The following is a 15,446-nucleotide window of genomic DNA, read 5'->3' on the forward strand; positions in this document are numbered from 1 at the left end:
AATAATTTAAGTTGGAAAAATGTTTTAAAATACATAATTGACATTTTAAAAATATGGGAACCAATTTTATGCATATAAAATATAATTATACCTTAAAATGGGCTAACATTGCAATTATATGCAATTTAGCTTAAAAAATACTAAATGTGATTGTAAAAATACATAAAAATCACATTAGCCATATTTTGCCTAAATATAGAAATCAAATAAATGAATTATCAAAACAATAATTTTGGAAATAATTATTGGGGATTTTATGGATAAAAGGGGAGAAAATAAATCAATTTAAACCATTAAAATTATAGGAAAAATAATGAAAACCTTGTGCATGCTTATATATGCTATTTTGAACGTCTTAATGTATATTTAAAATATATAGAGAAAAACTGGGTATGAACATGGTGCCCGTCGGGGCCCATCGGTTTGGGTCGTGACAATATACCTGGTAACTCCGAGAAAGTGGAGCGTACCAACTATGCTGATGTTTGAATCTGTCTACTGGGAAGATCTATCTAGCTATTTATCAGGACCTGCAAGCATAAAATGCAGCGTCCCCAGCAAAAAAGATGTCAGTACAAAATAATGTACCGAGTATATAAGGCAACAGAATCGCTGAAAGTTGAAACTAAATTGATAATATAATAACTGAAAGTAACTGAGAGTCAAAGATAATATGAAGATATACTTACCTGTTGATACTGACTCAACTCTCTCAATATAGTAAGTTAAATAAATGCTTGACCCTATAAGGCTCGATATATATATAACTGCTCTGCCGTAGTAGGCTCGCTCATAGGCACTCGGCCATACTAGTCTCTGTATCTCGTCCATGCTGGGCTCACTCATAGGTGCTTGGCCACAGTAGGCTTGGTATATAACTTACCATCTGATCAGAGGTTGCCCAATCGGGCCTGCCCATCGATTATAGCTCGATGGTAATGAAAATATTGTAATACTATATATATATAGGCTCTCTTCTATCTTAACCAAAAGAATACAATACTCAATTGAATATGATAAGGGACAATACTGTAACTTATGAGACTAGAAAAATGTACATAAATTCAGGAATATGAATTTCTCTTTATCAAACTTTTGTAATTTTGAGATCATGCAAAAATGAAGGAAGGTCTTAGCCTTAACATACCTGTATGATCTATTCCTTATTACTCAACCAAGCTCAACACAACTTCTTGCATCTACAACAAGTGAAATGATATTGTCGTTAATATATAATGTCGTACCATCGTATTTGGCTAGTCGCATGACTTAAGGAAAACCAAGAATCAACTCCCCTATTTATAATACATCCCAAAGAACACTAAGGGTCATCAACAACCCAACAACAAAAACTATAACCAACACTAGCAACAACAACAATATAATCCAATATGAGTTTCTCCGATTATCTTAACAATTATATTGAGCGGAAGGCTCATTTTTTTTACTCATAATACGATATAAATTGAATCCAACTCTTATTCCATAAATTATTTTACTACCTTCAAAGAATCATATGTATATGTACTATATTATTTCTTGTTTAAAACCTCCACACAATGCCTTCCTAAACAACACTATACGTCTGGCACCTTAATTTTTATCATCAATCACTTGTTTTTTATATTTTCTTCTTAAATCAATTTAATTAACACCTAGGAAAGCTTATAAACAACAACCAAAATATTATCAAATTATTTCTCAAAATTTTCAGCCAACACAAACCAATCCAACCAAAATGACAACCGTATCTCATGTTCCTTTAAGTGTATCTTATGGTTTTTCACTCAAACAACACAACCAACATAAGATTAACCTTTGAAACAATAAATAAGATGTAATACATACCTTGCGTAGCAGATACAACTCTAATCCCCATCACAACTTAGCTCACAATATCCCTCCATCAAACCACAATATCATAGAAATATTCTCTTGTAGTCTTTAACACCTTTGATGAGGATTTGTGTTGATTTCTCTTGAGTTTAGTTCATGGAGCATTGGACAAGTTATTGGAGAGTTTGATAGTATTTTGCAGTAATTGATCTCTAGATAATGACGAAATATAATGGCAACTTATAAGCCCACCGCCTCAATTCTCCAAGCAGGTGGGTAAGCTGTCTGCTTGGCAGCTTGAGTAGTGCCTCTTCGGACACTTGTATCTCTCTACTCCGATATCGTATTTACAAATGGTTTACAGAATTGGAAACTAGACAAATAGGGATTTAATTTTATATAAAGATCTCCATGTAAATCTCAATATATTGGGAGAAAACTGCATTGAAATTTGGCCTATAAACCTGCCAGTTTTCTCCGAAGTGCGGCAACGTGACTTGGTGACCCTAGTTTAAAAATTCATATTTCTCTACCCCGATGTCATATGAATTAATGTTTTATACTATTGGAAACTAGGTTCCAAGACTTCATTTTGGTATGATATATGTCCCAAAATGACACCATAAAGTATACAAAATTGAATTTGTCAAAATGGCTCATTACGAGGTAAATCTTAACTCGATTTTTCCGTAAGTTAAATCCAATATTTCCCAAACTTTATATTTTATGTCCAAACATCATATATAGTCACATTATGACTTTAAAATCATTAAACCATGATTAACAAGTCTCATATTCATTATACGTCACCTTACGATGCATAGGGTGTAACGCCAAATTTGTCGACTTTCGACGAAACTTATCTTCTTCAATTCGCTTAGCTTCTAAGCCTTACAACCATCTTGGTACTTGTTATTCATGATATTAAATATTATTAACTTCCATTGTGACATGATTAACTTACTTTATAAATTTTTCAAAGATAATTTCATTTATGAGCTTACATCAATTGACTTATGACGTACTCTTAAGTACGAAAACATGAGGTGTAACAGGAAGTGCTTCTCCTAAACAAAATATAACCTGAAAGACCCAGACTACGAAGTGCGTCTCCTAGGGGTAAAATCTTAATTTAGGAATTACATCTCCTAAAACAAAAATATAACTTGAAAGACCTAGACTAGGAAGTGCGTCTCCTAGGTGTAAATTTAAATGAACTAAACTAGGAAGTGCGTCTCCTAGGGATAAATCTCAATTTAGGAAGTGTGTCTCCTACAAAAAAATATAAATCAAAAACCCAAACTAAGAAGTTTTTCTCCTAGGGGTGATGTGTGATCTTCTCAATAGCCTTTGCATAAACAGAATTGGGGCATTATACCTGAAAAATTCAAGCCTCCAAGCTTTGATATGAACATAGCTTTTGTCCCTATTTCAGACAAAGAAAACTTGTGAGTTTAAACATGATGGTTGGTTTGTGGCCTTGACTTTGAAGGCGATTGATCATTCACTTGCCATGATAACTTTGATTTCAACTTGAAAAATATTGCTTGTTCATTGGCTAAACACTTTCTCTGTCATCCCTATCACAGAAAACACCTATGATCCATTCAAACCTAATACTCTTTATCTGTTGCATTATGCTCATGAATTGACATATACCGAACCTTTGCATTTTACATGAATCCCAAATCACGTTGATTATTACCATCTCAGTGTGCATACTATTCTTTCCTGACGTATTCCACTTTCATGAGCTAGCCAGATTTCGTTTTGTGAAATTGGAAAGCAGGTAGCAAATTTTGATGTCATTTCTCACTTGTTCTGACCAAACACACTCGTGAAGAGGAAGTAAACAAAATAAAAGGAACAGAGTAAGGGACAATGAAAAGATATGATACCTAACAAGAAAAATTATAAAGTGGAAAATTATCAGATGTAGATACCAACTCTAATGACCATGACATGCACATTTGGATTACGTAGCCTAATCTGTAAAGCAAATCTAATGCTCAACTCGTGTTGTGCCTGTTCGCCATGAAACTGGGTTTCATTGCTCCGCTTATCCTATCTTATTCATGATCCTTATTTGACTTGTAGCGCCCGAAGGGTTTTCACCATCAATCCTCTCTCATTTTTTTCTCTCAACTTACCGTCGCCTTACGGTGCTTGTGAAGGTTTTCACCGATAAGACTCTCTCATTTTGTTCGTTTTCTTTTTATTTCCTCTAATTCTGTAGATGACAAGGCATTTAACACAGTAAAAACGTCATATTCTCCCGGCATGTTTAGCTCGACACTCTCAAAGATTATCTAGGAAGAATTTTTGTACTGTAATATAGCTTTTGGACAGGGTTAGAAAGAAAGAATATCATAAAGGCTCAAAATAACTAACATAACAGAGTTAATTTATTTACAACTTTTTGAATCCATTATGAAACTTTGCCCCAGTTTTCAAAACAAGAGAATATGATTCTTTTTTTTTTGTTTTTTATGGAGTTACTAAGAAAGACTGCCCCACTCTCGACTTCGTGGGATTATGAAATATTTTATTTTGTATGAACGAACCATAAGGCTTCCTACATATCTTGTGGTGACAAGAATTAGGTCAAACGTAGTTCACAATACTACTTTTTGTTACTATTTGCCCTTTTTCCTTCTTCTTTTTCTTTTTCTTTTTTTTTCTTTTTTTCTTTTTCTTTTTTTTTTATCTGTATTTTTCTTTTTTTTTTAAATTTTCCTTTTGGAATGAACTTTCTAAAATAAACCTATGGGGTCATGAACTTTTTTTTTCGTATGACTCTAACTTGATTCCAAAAGAGGGGAGGTCAAAGAAAATTTGCATAGGCTCAAAAGGGGTACCAAATGGTATAAAGTATTTGGGTCGCTAAAAGAGGGCCTCCCAATCTCGGAAATTTCCAAGTATAACACATGCAACTTGAAAATGAAAAAGAAAAATCATGCATAACATTTCTTTTGCAGCTTCGACATTGATTTCACTGATTGGGATTCCCACCTTGGGTGATTCCCTCGTTATAATGCCTTGTGAAGTACAGAACCCTCGTTGGGTGATTCCCTCTTTACAATGGATATCCTCTGTCAATTTGGAGAAGTCTTTCTTCACTTTATCTTGTAACTTGAGATGCACTTGAACTCAAAGTTGCTTGCTTCAAATTGTCTGGGATGCACTCTCCTTTAACGACTTCTTGTCATCTTATTAACTTCCTGAATTATTTGGCCCAGATTTACACAGTTCGGGCATCAAATGATCTCAAAATGTCCATATATGTACTTATTTCCCTCAAGTGTCCCTATCATATTCAAAATTGTTTCATTGCTTTATGATTAATCCAACTTTTAAGACCAGACTGAGAATTACGTGTGCATGTCATGTCACTAGAATCAGCATGAAAAGACCATAAAAGGAAAAGAGAACTAAACAAAAACAAGCTAGAAATAACATGAAACAGGAAATTGCATTAGACAAAGGGTGAAAGCGTTCGAACAACTAAACAAGCAAACTAAAATGGGTTACAACCTTGGAGCAAACCTAGATAACACTAAATGAGTTACTGCGACTAAACGAACTAGGCAAAATAAAAGTATAGAAGGGTTTGAGTCACAAGACAATATCCGAATTACAACCCTGAAATAACCCGGACAACAGAAATGACAACAAAATAAACCACCAAGACTCCTCCCTGGCTAGCCAAGAAAGGAGTGTCTTTCCAATTACCAAGCTCGGCATCTTAGCCACTAAGTTCCACATCAATATTACCAAGACCATTACCAATTTCAATATCATTAAATTCAGTTAGCAAGTTCCCAAGAGGATTCTCATACTCCCTGTCAATATCCTTGATCACAATTATCCCTTCTTGAATCATTTTTTCTATTTCTCTTTTCAAAGCACGACAATCTTCAATGCTATTCCCTTGGATATTAGAGTGGTACATGCACCGTACAGTAGGATCAAAACCTTTTGTATATGGGTCCGGAGTATAGTCGAGGAGCGGCTCAATCAGGCCAGAATGTTTTAACTTTTCGAACAGGCTTGTGTAGGACTCCCCGATTGGCGTGAAACTATTTCTTTGCCTTTGTTTCCCTCAATGCTCCTATTTTTTAGGGTTGTTGGGTGCCAAAAAATGTTGTGAAGGCAATAATACATTATGCGGTGCTGGCAATCGCCATAAAGAGTGACCCGGTGGTTGGACATATAACCGGACATTGTTCGGAGGATAATACCGAGATGGATTATGTGGAGCTCGGGGATAGGTTTGGGATTAGGGTTGAGGCTGAGTATATTGGTTTGACGGACCTGTTGGACCATGTCGTGATCCTGAGAGAACCATGTCAAAATCATCATGTTCCTGAGAGAACCATGGCAAGCTTCCAGTGTCATTCTAAATTGCTTGTGTTGTGGTTTTTAAAGCATAATAGCTCATGATCTTACTCGACTTCAGCCCATCTTCTACCATTTCTCCCATTTTTTCCATATCATTAAAAGACTTACCCACAGCCGAGATCAAATGCCCGAAGTAAGTTGGCTCTAGAGCTTGAAGAAAGTACTCAACCATCTCATTTTCTTCCATTAGGGGATTGACTCTGGCAGCTTGCTCTCTCCATCTGATCCCGTATTCCCTAAAGCTTTCATTAGGCTTCTTTTCCATCCTGGTGAGGTACATGAGATCCGGGACAATTTATATATTGTACTAAAAGTGACGGGCAAAGGCCTAAGCCATATCATCCCATGTGTACCACCAGCTAGTGTCTTCATAGGTGTACCATTCCAGGGCTGCCCTACTCAGACTCTGATTGAAGTATGCCATCAATAATTTGTCCTTCCCAACGGTGCCTCTCAACTTACTGTAGTAGCCTCTCAAATGGGCCACGGGATCTCCACGTCCGTTATACAAGTCAAACTTTGGCACCATAAACCCAGTAGGCAGTTGGATGTCAGGAAACAAGCATAAGTCTTTGTAAGACACGCTCATTTGGCTCCCTATCCCTTGCATGTTTCTTAAAGACTGCTCTATGATTTTTACCTTCCTGAATATCTGATCTTGCTCCACTATCTTTGCGGGTTTTTCAGTTTCACCAGGAGGCTCAAAATGAGGAGCTTGAATGCATAGATCCGAGACCTTTAATGTTGGTTCTGGAGCATAGTGTTAGGCATCGGGGACTTTGAACACAGTCTCATTAGAGGATCAATGAAAAGTAGCTGGTGGATGACCTACAAAAGCATGAGTGGCCAAATGAGCAGGATATGAGGTGGTTTTGGCGGGTGGAGTGTGAAAAGGTCACAGGTAGATATCACTAGTGTAGCGCCCCCTTTTTCTCCCTCCATTTTTACAGGGAAGAAAAGGTCCGGGTTTCGACATTTATAGGGGTAATAATGCATTTCCTTTTGGGAATTGGGTATTTTGAAGAGTCTCCAACTAACGTATTATGATGTGTTAGGGCACCTAGAGCGATTAACTCCTAGATTAGTTTGCATTACCAAAGATTAAGGGTAAGGGCTCGAAATAACCTCGAGGGCGATGTGTTAGGCATCCTTCATGGTCCACAACTATGTGTTCCGGCCGAACATGTATTCCCTCTTTACAATGGATATCCTCCGTCAATTCGGAGAAGTCTTTCTTCACTTTATCTTGTAACTTGAGATGCACTTGAACTCAAAGTTGCTTGCTTCAAATTGTCTGGGATGCACTCTCCTTTAACAACTTCTTGTCATCTTATTAACTTCCTAAATTATTTGCCCCAGTTTTACACAGTCCGGGCATCAAATGATCTCAAAATGTCCATATATGTACTTATTTCCCTCAAGTGTCCCTATCATATTCAAAATTATTTCATTTCTTTATGATTAATCCAACTTTTAAGACCAGACTGAGAATTACGTATGCATGTCATGTCACTAGAATCAGCATGAAAAGACCATAAAAGGAAAAGAGAACTAAACAAAAACTGACTAGAAATAACATGAAACAGGAAATTGCATTAGACAGAGGGTGAAAGGGTTCGAACAACAAAACAAGCAAACTAAAATGGGTTACAACCTTGGAGAAAACCTAGATAACACTAAATGAGTTACTGCGACTAAACGAACTAGGCAAAATAAAAGTATAGAAGGGTTTGAGTCACAAGACAATATCCGAATTACAACCCTGAAATAAACCGGACAACAGAAATGACAACAAAATAAACCACCAAGACTCCTCCCTGGCTAGCCAAGAAAGGAGTGTCTTTCCAATTACCAATCTCGGCATCCTAGCCACTAAGTTCCACATCAATATTACCAAGACCATTACCAATTTAAATATCATTAACTTCAGTCAGCAAGTTCCCAAGAGGATTCTCATACTCCCTGTCACTGTCCTTGATCACAATTATCCCTTCTTGAATCATTCTTTCTATTTCTCTTTTCAAAGCACGACAATCTTCAATGATATGCCCTTGGACATTAGAGTGGTACATGCACCGTACAGTAGGATCAAAACCTTTTGTATATGGGTCTAGAGTATAGTCGAGGAGCGACTCAATCAGGCCAGAATGTTTTAACTTTTCGAACATGCTTGTGTAGAACTCCCCGATTGGCGTAAAACTATTTATTTGCCTTTGTTCCCCTCAACGCCCCTGTTTTTAGGGTTGTTGGGTGCTCGAAAATGTTGTGAAGGCAATAATGCATTATGTAGTGCTGGCGCTTACCATAAGGAGTGACCCGGTTGTTGGATAGATAACCGGACATTGTTCAGAGGATAATACTGAGATGGATTATATGGATCTCGGGGATAGGTTTGGGGTTAGGGTTGAGGCTGAGTATATTGGTTTGGCGGACCTGTTGGACCATGTCGTGATCCTGAGAGAACCATGGCAAGCTTCCAGTGTCATTCTAAATTGCTTGTGTTGTGGTTTTTAAAGCAGAATAGCTCATGATCTTACTCGACTTCAGCCCATCTTCTACCATTTCTCCCATTTTTTCCACATCATTAAAAGGCTTACCCACAGCCGAGATCAAATGCCCAAAGTAAGTTGGCTCTTGAGCTTGAAGAAAGTACTCAACCATCTCATTTTCTTCCATCAGGGGATTGACTCATGCAGCTTGCTCTCTCCATCTGAGCCCGTATTCCCTAAAGTTTTTATTAGGCTTCTTTTCCATCTTGGTGAGGGACATGCGATCCGGGACAATTTCTATATTGTACTGAAAGTGCCGGGCAAAGGCCTGAGCCATATCGTCCCATGTGTACCACCTGCTAGTGTCTTCAGAGGTGTACCACTCCAGGGCTACCCCACTCAGCCTCTGATTGAAATATGCCATCAATAATTTGTCCTTCCCAACGGTGCCTCTCATCTTACTATAGTAGCCTCTCGAATGGGCCATGGGATCTCCACGTCCGTCATACAAGTCAAACTTTGGCACCATAAACCCAGTAGGTAGTTCGATGTTAGGAAACAAGCATATGTCTTTGTAAGACACGCTCATTTGGCTCCCTATCCCTTGTATTTTTCTTAAAAATTGCTCTACGATTTTTACCTTCCTAAATATCTCATCTTGCTCCACTGTCTTTGCGGGTTTTTTTAGTTTTACTAGGAGGCTCAAAATGAGGAGCGTGAAATCATAGATCTGAGACCTTGAAACTTGGTTCTGGAGCATAGTGTTAGGCATTGGGGACTTTGAACACAGTCTCATTAGAGGATAAATGAAAATTAGCTGGTGGATGACCTACAAAAGCATGAGTGGCCAAAGGAGCGGGATATGAGGTGGTTTTAGCGGGTGGAGTGTAAAAAGGTCGCAGGTAGATATCAAGAGTGTCGCGCCCCCTTTTTCTCCCTCCCTTTTTATGGGGAAGAAAAGGTCCGGGTTTCGACATTTATAGGGGTAATAACGCATTTCCTTTTGGGAATTGGGCATTTTGAAGAGTTGCCAACTAATGGATTATGGTGTGTTAGGACATCTAGAACAATTAACTCTTGGATTTGTTTGCATTACCAAAGATTTAGGGTAAGGGCTTGAAATAACCTTGAGGGCGAGGTGTTAGGCACCCCTTATGGTCCACAACTGTGGGTTCCGGCCGAACATGTATTTATGAATTAGTCCCTTAACAAATAAGTAGTTAAAATAAATAATTGCAAGTAAAGCACGTTGGACGTTGTATAATGCAAGTGATGAGACAAAGATTGTGTACATATAGGAAAAGTAAAGCAAAAAGATTTTGGAAAGGAGGGGTCCTAGGTTGGTTAGCCTATAGGATAACCCCACGCAATGCCTAGTAAACACTCCTAAATGAGGGGTTACACCTGACATTAGCGTGTAATCATCATATCTTATATCTACCCTTCCCACCCCTTGGTCATAGCCTAAAGCATTCTAGTAACCTTGACAATGCCTATGTGTGCACTACCCGTCCCTTCTTTGTGGACCTGGATGTATTTTAGGACCTCTTAATCTAGGTAGTTCTAGACAACCCCTAAGGTGCTTAAAAGGTGAAAATTCTAGGTGATAGGCAAGAACAATTTAGGACTGCATATAAAGCAAGTTAGAGGCTCACAGTTACCTCCTCAAGCATATCACATAAGTGCACGTCTTCAAAAACATCCAAGCACTTAAGGAAACAAATCCTAGAACATGATATCTAAGTGGATAGAGGTTATTAGTACTGAATTAGGCCAATATATGAAGGATCCTATTTAACTTTACTACTGATTAAACTTATTAAAGTTGAACAACTTTAAGTAGCAGAAATGCAGTTTCAGAGTTGCACGATTTGAAAACGCCCTATAGGCTTGCCTAAATGCTGAATAGTGATGTCCTAAGAACATGATAACTACGTTTGATATAGTAAAACAGTGGGCATATTTTAAAATGGACCCTTGAATTCCTATAGGCATGCTTTCTAATAGTAAATTAGGGCAGTACTTGAAAGAATTCATTTAAGGAAAAGAAACCACAGATTAGGCCAGTTTCGAAGTAAACTAACATGAATTCGACTGACTTATTTAAACTAAACTGATTTTGGATATATAGGCAAAATTTCTGATGTTGTTCCTTGTAAGCATGATATCTAATTGTTAAGAGCTGATGTTAGAAACTTGCATGATATTTAATGAAAACAAATGTAATTACCCATTATAAGAGAAACTTGAACTTGATCACATGCTTAAGTATGGTATCTACTTGATTGTATAACCTATAGACATGATTTCTACTATTTGGGGCCATTTAACCCTATAGACATGATTTCTAGCATGGTAAGGCAAGCATAACAATTATATGAAATGATCATGTCAGCATGGTTTCTAATATGGTAGGGTAGACATAGAAAATATATATAAACTTCTATAGGCATGGTTTCTACACATATTACCCCACGAATATGTAGCTACCCACCCATTTTCACTAATCACCCTAATATTTATTTACAAATTATTACAAACCGGATGAATGAATTACATAAATAAAGAAAAAGAAGAAGTTACACTATAGGGAGCCTGAAGCAGGCCCAAGTGATTTCCCAAACCTCAAATAGACTCAAATGCCAATTTCATAGACAATGTTATTGTCTAGGTTCGTCAGAGTTCCCTAAGGGTCTTAAGAATCCCGGGCAGTGCTCACACCTAGACTTTGTAACCAAATTGAGTAAGTGCAGTGTGGAAGGGCTAGCCTCAGTGTTCCAGAGTTCAAAGGGATCTTAGAAGGATCCCAAGATAATACACACACTGGAGGGGGAAGAGCTTAGAGACTTAGGAGTAGAGTGAGAGTTCTTGACATAGTTTGAAAAGGTTTCAGTAGGAAAACAATAAAAAAAGACGTAGTTGAAATAATTTTGTAAACAAGAGAGTTGTTTGGTAAATAGCTTTTGAAAACAGTGGTGTAATTAGACAAATAGCAAGTCAGTCAAACAATTTCAGCAATACTCAAATAATAGTCTTCCACACAAGGGAATGGGAATTGGGGACACATAGAGCACATAATATCAAGACCATAGCAGTTCTTGTGGGGTTTAAGGGATTAGGGGATAGCTATTGGTACCAATACAACAGGAGTTTTAGAAACAATCATAGAATCAGTCATTTAAAGTGACAGATCAGCTTGCATATTAAAATTGGATAACGAGTAGACAAGCATTGAAAGCAGGGTAGAGTCATGTTGAGACAGACTACTAGGGGAGGGGGTAGAACATGTTCTGAAAGGCCCTAAAAAGGTTAATCTATCATGCTAGATGAAGCAGTAATGTGAACATGTCAATTGCATGTTGAACAACAACCATAGATAGAAACAAATTAGAAACATGATAAGCTAAAGTAGTAAAAGAAACATATTGGTTTTGGGACTTGAATTGAAATCAGAACATACCAGTGGAGAGATAGTAAACACAAAGTGAGGAATAAGAAAGACCAATAGTTAGCCTTGGCTTGCAGCTGGCTAACTCAAGATAATAGCACGTAACCAAAGAGGGAGAGAGTGTTTTTGAACCAATGTGTTTGTGTCTTGTGTTAGTGAAAGAGTAGGGTATTTATAGTTTGAAAATAGGCTTAAAATAAGGCAAGAATCCAAGTTCAGCAATAATTATGGAACCATGTACTAATTAGAATCAAATCAATGCAAGTACTCCCTTAATTATAGTGTAATTAACCAACGATAATGGGCATAAAATGTTTAAGGAAAGAAATCAAGTAAGGCATTAGGTACAAAACAGACAATTAAGGGTGAATACCCCAAGGGTGCAATTAAGGAAATAGTTAGTGAAGAATCAACAAATAACACGGTTAACCCAAATAAGGTAAGAAAACTAAATGAGGTTGCAGAATATGGAAATAATCGAGAATCATCATATAGCAAATCAGTGAATCAATGACTTAAAATAACACTGATTTAAGGAGAATATCATATGTTCCTATGAATAAGAAAATAATCCATGTTTAAAAAAAGAAGAATCAAAGGTCTAAAGAAAGCTTTCAAATCAAGCCAAGAAACACGGAACTCAGAATCAATCAAAGAGAGAGAGAGAGAGTCATGAGTCAATGTTTAAGCCTATAAATAGAGTAAGATAAGAATAACCAGAGGTCGACATATAGCTCTAGCGATGTGACTACCCGACCAGTCGTCTCATGGGTTACCGCTCTGTTTCCCCCATTTCTGCTTCTTTGTGCTTCGTTTATCCGTTCTATGTGGTTTCGGGTTGGTCAGATCAAATCCGGAATGATTTTGGTAAGGTTTGAGACACTTAGTCTCTTTTGAGGAAGCTTAAGTTGGAAAAGTCAATTGGATGTTGAATTATGTGTTAGAGGGCTCGGATATGAGTTTTGATGGTTCGGTTAGCTTTGGGAGGTGATTTGGGACTTAGGAGTGTGATCGGAATGAGTTTTGTAAGTTCGAAATAGATTTAGGCTTGAATTGGCAAAGTTGATATTTTGGCGCTTTTTGGTTGGTAAGCGAGATTTCTGATATAGGGGTCAGAATGGATTTACGAGAGTTGCATTACTTCCTTTGTGTCATTTGAGATGTGTGTGCAAAATTTCATGTCATTCGAACGTGGTTTGTTTTGGTTTCTGATCAAAAGCGGAATTCAGAAGATTTTAGAAAGTTTGGCTTGAATCGGATGTGTTTTGGTTGATTTGATGTTGTTTGAGGTGTTTTGAAGATTGGAATAAGTTTGAATAAGGTATTCAAATATGTTTGTTCTTTTGGTTGAGGTCTCGGGGGCCTCGAGGTGATTTCGGATGGTTGACGGGGAGTTTGGATTTTGAAGGATGCTGTAGATTTGATGCTTCTGGTATTTCCACACATGCGGATTGGGGACCGCAGGTGCGATGCCACATATGCGAAAGAGATGTCGCAGAAGCAAAATCTGGAGGAGTTGGTAGGAACCGTAGATGTGGTTGTGGGACTGCACATGCGAAGGCGCAGATGCGGGAAATGCACCGCAGATGCTGTTTTGGTAACTTAAGTGAGGACCGCAGATGCGGTTGTTTGACCACAAAAGTGATACCGCAGAAGAGATTATAGGGCCACAGATGCAAAAATGTCTGGGCAGAAGGTATAAATTGTGTCCTTCGCGATTTTAAGCTATTTTCACCATTTCTATCTTGGCTTTGGAGCTTTTTGGGCGATTTGAAAGAGGAATTTCAAGGGAACTTCATTGAGGTAAGGAATTTGGACCTAAAACTCGTTCCTATGCTATTATTTAACGGATTTGAGCTAGAAATTATGGAAATTAAGGGTTAAAATTGGGGAAACTAGGGCTTGGAAACTTAGACATTTGCTTGAGGATTTGAAGGACCATTTGAGGTCGGATTTCAGAACTTTTGATACTTATCAACTCGTGGGGAGAAAAGGAATCTATTGATGTAAAAATTATTGAATTCCGAGATGTGGACCCAGGGGTCGGGTTTTGGTAATTTCAGGATTTGTGTCGTATATTAATTATTTTTGCTTGGGTTTCGTTCCCTTAGTATATTTTGACGCGAGCTAGAGATTTGACTGGGTTGAGGTGAGTAATGATTGTAAATGATGTTCTGAAACCCCGGATTGTATATCGTAGTGATATATTGAAGTGACGCACGTGCTAGATGACGACCGTGAGGTCGTGCACTGTTAGGGATTGTGACTTGGTCCGTGCCAAATGACTATTTTACTGAGTATTAGATTGAAATCTGTTTGCTATCATCATGATTTGGGTTGAATGCCATATTTGGGCCGTGTGCCAACTATTTGAACCCTTCGGGGATTTTTATTGATATTTCCTCACTCTTTTGACTTTATACTTGAACTCAGTCATGATACATTTCATTGTTTTCATACTCAGCCATGTTTACTATGTTTTAACTCTTAAATGATCTTTTAAATGATATTTTGGGCTGAGAATCTTGTTTTACTATTTCCCGATTGGCTTGTGAGGATTTTGACTAAGTAAGGCCGATGGCCTATGTTGTGAGGAAACATTTGATATTGATTATAAGGTCGAGGTCCTTAGATATGTATGCCACGAGGTGGCTTGATTGATATGAGGCGGAGAGCCTAGTGATGATGCCACGAGAATGCTTGATATTGCGCTTGGGCCGTAAGGGGCCCCTCCAGAAGTATGTACACCCCCAGTGAGCGTGGGTACCCATTGTGATATGAGATATAGCCCGAGGGGCTAGTATTGTTCTGAGATGTTGCCCGAGGGGCGAATTTGTTGATACTATGCCCGAGGGGCGAACCTTTTTGTGTTTATTTTCCTTAATTGCATGTCATTTACCTGCTTAAACTATTGAAAAAGGTTTTCGTGAAGTTTACTTTGAGTTAAATGACTTTCACATATCTTTTACTGATTTTACTGCTTCATTATAGTCTGCAGAATGTGCTTTACGTGATTTCCTGCTTTCAGTCTTTATTTATGATTATTACTCACCGAGTTGAGTACTAACTTTACTCCCTACACCCCGTGTGCAGATTCAGGCGCATCTAGTACTGCTCCTGAGTGCTAATCCTTCCAGCTCAGGCGGATCCCAGGAGTCTCTAGGTAGTTGTCGACGTTTGCAGCCTGGATCTTCTTCCCTGCTTTATTTCTCCATGTTCTTAGTTTCCGTACAACACTCTGTAGTTTTCTCTGAGTATTCCGGATTGTTTAG

Source organism: Nicotiana tabacum, chromosome 6 (assembly GCF_000715075.1).
Source record: "Nicotiana tabacum cultivar K326 chromosome 6, ASM71507v2, whole genome shotgun sequence".
Lineage (NCBI taxonomy): Eukaryota > Viridiplantae > Streptophyta > Magnoliopsida > Solanales > Solanaceae > Nicotiana > Nicotiana tabacum.